Here is a 6,000-nt window from a genome sequence, read left to right on the forward strand (position 1 = left end):
AAAAGGGTTTGTAAGTGCCTACATACAGTACTTGTAGGAAATGCGCTCGCTGTCAGTGTCAATGATTTAGACATAGAGGTCAAAATGGCACGAAAAGCAGGAGAGTTTGTTTGTTTTTGAATTTCGCACAAAGCTACTCGAGGGCTATCTGTGCTAGCCGTCCCTAATTTAGCAGTGTAAGACTAGAGGGAAGGCAGCTAGTCATCACCACCCACCGCCAACTCTTGGGCTACTCTTTTACCAACGAATAGTGGGATTTACGTAACATTATAACGCCTCCACGGCTGGATGGGCGAGCATGTTTGGCGCGACGCGGATACAAACCCGCGACCCTCAGATTACGAGTCACACGCCTTAACGCGCTTGGCCATGCTGGGTCTAGCAGGAGAGAACCAGCAGTACAGCAAATTAAAGGTATGAAGAAAGAAACGAAGGAAAAAATTGATTGTACTATTCCATTGGAGAATTATGAAGATGAAATATCTAGCAATACTTCTGAAGATCGCTTGGATTTTGTGACACCGAAGAAACGACGTAGATCATCCAAGAACTTAAGTGTGAAAGATAGTCGCTGTTGTAGTTAGACATGGCGCTGGGACGATGATTATTCACTTTGTTAGTTCTTTCCGTGATTGGAAATAAAAGTTGTAAGAAATCTAATGATACAAAACTATTCTCATCTGCCAACAATGTGCAAAAACTCTGCCAGAGAAATGTTTCCAGAGAAAAGTTATACTTGCAGTTCTATGTTAATTGGTGAGATCCACAGAAGTGAAATACAGATTTAAGATTGGAGAGCAAGCTTTTGAAAACAGATACAACCTACAGTACGATATGTCCAGCATAACTGAAAACGGTAAAGTACTATTGATCAAACTGATGAGAATTTTGCCACAGACGCCAAGCTCAAGGCCTTCGTATCTCCTTTGAAAACAAATAACTAATAATAACAAATTATGTTTGATCTCAGCCAAGAGGCACAGGAGGTAAGTCAACACCACACGTACATCTTCTAAGTTTATTACTGTGTACTATGGGAATCACAAACTTGTGATAGCGTTACTAAATTTGCGAATTTTTCTTAATAATTTATGTGGAATTTCAATTCAACCCGAAAATTATGAAAATAGAGAGTTAGCTTATTCCGGAATGATGTTACATTCAGGTCTTCCTTAATATATAATGTTTATTTTTGGCTATGAAGGAGTATCACAAGTTGGAGACGCTTAAAAATCATTTAAATTGATCAAAATTTGATGCGTTAATCTTTATATAAAATTAGACTAAAAACTATAAAAATTCTGTTAAATTGTATTTAAAAAAATCATTTCGGAAAGGAGGAGTTTAATCTTAAAAAGAATTAAGGTTACTCTTGCTGTCAACGTTTTATGGTTTCGTTAGGGTCAACCATGTGGTTAAAAATTATATGATATAATTTATTTGTATTTAGTTTTGGCAACGTGAAATGAATAGTCATGGATCGTATTACATATATTTCAAGTCATCTCTAAGCCGTAAGGAATGACTTTTCCTTTTTGCGAAGTGTTATATCTCGTTTTGTGGGTTTGGACAGCATAAGGCTTAGTGTGCTAAAATATCGATTAGGTAATCTCAAAGCAGGAATTACTTGGTATAACATTTTACGGAAATGTCTTTGAAAAAAAAATCTTTCTGAACGCGCTTAATTTCGTAGTTATATGGATGTAATGTCGAAATATTTTGACAATATTTGTCCTGCATCTATTGTGAATTGTATAGGGTGTTCGAAAAGTTTTGTTTTTTGTTTTTGGAATTTCGCACAAAGCTACTCGAGGGCTATCTGTGCTAGCCGTCCCTAATTTAGCAGTGTAAGACTAGAGGGAAGGCAGCTAGTCATCACCACCCACCGCCAACTCTTGGGCTACTCTTTTACCAACGAATAGTGGGATTGACCGTCACATTATACACCCCCACGGCTGGGAGGGCGAGCATGTTTAGCGCGACGCGGACGCGAACCCGCGACCCTCGGATTACGAGTCGCACGCCTTACGCGTTCGGCCATGCCAGTCCTGTTCGAAAAGTCAGTGTGCAGTTTTGTCTGTTAATAAATATACAAGTGCACAGTGACTTTCCGAACACCTGTATTATGATTCGAGTGTTTAGAAAAAGTACCTAGCACGACTCTTATCTGATCTAATAATTCTTTCCTTGGATCGAAATCATTACAACTATTTATTTCTTCTTTGATAACGTAGCAAGAAAAATATAAAACGACTTGTGAAAAAATGACCGTTGTTTGTTTGTTTTGAATTTCACGCAAAGCTACTCAAGGGCTAACTGCGCTAGCCTTACACTGCTCAATTGGGGACGGCTCTTGAGCTACTCTTTTTACCAACGAATAGTGGGACATGACCGCTGTTAGTTATTCCCCAAAACATTTGCTCACATCAGGTTAAATTTTCAAACAGGCTTAAAAGATATATATAAAGAAGTATCAACTGTTTATGTTTAACGATTTTATAAAATCATGTTAGATTAAACTTTTAGGCCAAATATCCTCAGGGTTGAGCGAGGCTTACTGATTAGAGTTCCAGACTGTAAATCTTAATACAATGTATCGAGCTCGTATCAACTGAAACGCGCTTCGTGATGACAAAATTCCACAGTGGATACTATCACTTCAAAATTATGGTCGGTTGTATGCAAATAGCCCTTTGTGTAGCTTTGCGATGAAATTCTGAAACAAATACTAAGAATATACTATGATGTCAAACTTCAAACTGTTTTTATAGGGAAAGTATATGTTAGAATTAGTTCCCAAAGTATTGTATAGTCCTAGTTAACAGATGCTTTTCAATCAGCAATCGGTTTTTATTTTTTGTCTGCCTTTAAAGAATTTTGAATTATATTGAAACGTTAATCTAAAAAAAAAAAGTTTAAGTGTTTCTCTGTCGTAGTAAAACTGTTTCGAACAAGGATTTTAGCACATTAAGCCTAGGAACCAACTGTTGGTTCATTAGGAATCGCCAGGCATGGCTAGGTGGGTAAGGCACTCAACTCGTAATCCGACGGTCGCGGGTTCAAATCCCCGTCACACCAAACATGCTTGCCATTTCAGCCGTGGGGATGTTATTATGTGACGGTCAATCCCACTATGCGTTGGTAAATGAGTAGTCCAAGAGTTGGTGGTAGGTGGCGATGACTAGCTGTCTTCCGTCAAGTTTTACACTGCTAAATTAGGTACGGCTAGTGTAGATAGCCCTCGATTAGCCTTGCGTGAAATCCCAAAAACAAAAACAAACCTAATAATGTGTCTGATAAAAATTAGATGAAAAATAAATTATTATGCGAACTAGACAGCTACCGCATACATGATGAAGATAATCCTTAGTATCTCTCCCCGATCGACATATATTTTAAAGACAAAAATAAATTAAAATATGAAAAAATAAAATAAAGTAAAATAAATAAATAAAAAAGGTCACCATGAAACTATACTTCCTACTGGGCGATATCTGTAAATGTATTAAACCACTACACAGACATTGCCCTGAAAAGGGTCGGAGAAATTCGGCTCACTTTGACCCTAAAACAGTAGCCATACCAACCAACACTGCATGATCATAATTAAAAGAAGGAGAAAGAGATGAAAGCGCACCTGACCCTCCAGGGTACATATGATTACCCAAATCCCGAGAGGTTTGTTTTTGAATTTCGCACAAAGCTACTCGAGGGCTATCTGTGCTAGCCGTCCCTAATTTAGCAGTGTAAGACCAGAGGAAAGGCAGCTAGTCATCACCACCCACCGCCAACTCTTGGGCTACTCTTTTACCAACGAATAGTGGAATTGACCGTCACATTATAACGCCCCCACGGCTGAAAGGGCGAGCATGTTTGGCGCAACCGAGATGCGAACCGCGACCCTCAGATTACGAGTCGCACGCCTTAACACGCTTGGCCATGCAGGGCCTGTAATCCCGAGAGAGAGAGAGAGAGTGTGTGTCTGACTGTCTCTTTTATAGAGCATCCACAACTCAAAAGAACTGAGCGAGGTTTTGGATCAAATATGAAATAATTACGAGAAGAAATAGAATATAAAAGTTACAACAATTCTCTTTGTTTGTCTTTTAACAAAATATTCAAATTCCAGTTGAAAATAGAGGCTTGTGACCTCGTTTGATGTTAAGAAAAAAGGACACAATGAACTGTCAGTGTTACACCCATCCAGGTTTTAGTGTTTTAAGCTTTCAGACTTATTGTTGAGCGCTTGGGGGCACTGTAGTTGATTCACTTATTTTTATTTTATAATTAATTACACACAGTTTTCCTAATTAAAATTAGTACTCTTCAAACATTCGACCTTAGAAATTTTTATATGATTGGAACATTTTGATGACACATGGACAGTATGTAATTTATTCTTTTACGTTTGTTTTGTTTGTTTGTTTTTGAATTTCAAACAAATCTACTAGAGAGCTATCTGTGCTAGCCGTACCTAATTTAGCAGTGTAAGACTAGAGGGAAGGCAGCTGGTCATCACCACCCACCGCCAACTCTTGGGCTACTCTTTTACCAACGAATAGTGGGATTGATCATCACATTATAACGCCTCCAGTGGCTAAAGTGTAGGCAGTTATTATAACCCTCAGAACTTGAAGAAATTTTGAGTAATTTAACAATGCTACTTTATTTTATAAAGCTAAAAACAATTGTGATTGTGTGACTGATTATTCACGTCATGCACGAGAGGAAACAAAACATTAAAATTTAAGACCTGGGAAAGTGCTGCTAAACAAACTCTGAACTTAATGGCGGATTTTTGTTGCTATGATCGTCGTCTATCCTACCTCAAGTTGTAGGATAATCGCAGGCTAAGAAATAAGTTCATGACCGCTCAAAGACAGAAGACAATTTCTTGGAATATATGTATAAAACGTGCAAGAAAACTCAACTGTTAAACATTATCAAATTTATTATTTTATCAGGGCAGACGATATTGGCAATACTCTTTGCTAAAATACAGTTTTGAAGCACATGAGTATAATTAACTGAAACATACAGCAGATTTTCATTTTACTAAATGGCATTTTATACCTCTTTTTAGTTTAAACGCAACGTTTTCAAAATCACTTAAACTTTGATGATTTAAATACATAAAATGAGGTTTAACAGTAAACAAAACTTAATAAAAGTTTCTGTTATTTAGTATTCCAAATATTTGGAATATAAAAATTAAATGAAGTATCACTACTAGGAGGTGGTGTGCAAAGGATTCGCTGCACCAAAATGAAAATAAAAGAGGCCTACAGAAAACTTTCAATGTACATATTTTTATTTTATTATACCCTATTGCTTTTAATCACTTCTGTATTTCAGTGTATTTCCTATAAAACTGGACTAATATTTCATGAGAATACTTTTAAGCTTCTGTACCAGGATTTTAGGAAATGTGGCGCCAATCTGTTTTACAAAATTTTTTTTGTACAGTAACACTGTAGGAACAGAAACGTTGAAGCAATCGAAGAGGTAGACATATTTGAGATGCTTTTAGGTAAGTTTGTAATCTATACAACTTTCTAAACTAACTTCTTACTTTCCCCAAAATTATAGCAAGCTGACGTTTGTATCAAGATATTATTGTTAGTGCTTTAAAATTTCTGGTGAAAATACTAAAACTTTGACGCGTAGTCCTAATTATTTTAGCAACGAGACAGGCACGTGATTCTTCCGGCGGGATGAATCATGAGATAAGCTGTTCGTTATGCACTGCATAAAGTGTATTGTTTTCCTTCTTTCTATCTCCTAGAAATAAGAGCTGATTTAAGATATTAAGAAGGGTGTTTCCGTTCTCGAATATAGATGATACCGTCTTTCCTCTTATAAACCTTTTCTGTGCTACGTTTTTTATATCGGTCTTTTTTTGAATTTTGTTATACTGTGAATGGAATGTGTAATCAGATCTTTCACAGTTTTGTATCTTTATACATACATTGGTTTTCATTTTTTAAATTAACATAGCTA

General features: G+C 36.7%; 1 pseudogene across 1 annotated transcript in view; it reads right to left on the reverse strand.

Annotated features, from left to right (window-relative positions):
• The window catches only part of LOC143236549 (ankyrin repeat and fibronectin type-III domain-containing protein 1-like), a 319,259-nt pseudogene that overhangs the window by 225,322 nt on the left and 87,937 nt on the right, over positions 1 to 6,000 (reverse strand). The window lies entirely within an intron of this gene.

This window comes from Tachypleus tridentatus, chromosome 13 (genome assembly GCF_004210375.1).
Source record: "Tachypleus tridentatus isolate NWPU-2018 chromosome 13, ASM421037v1, whole genome shotgun sequence".
Lineage (NCBI taxonomy): Eukaryota > Metazoa > Arthropoda > Merostomata > Xiphosura > Limulidae > Tachypleus > Tachypleus tridentatus.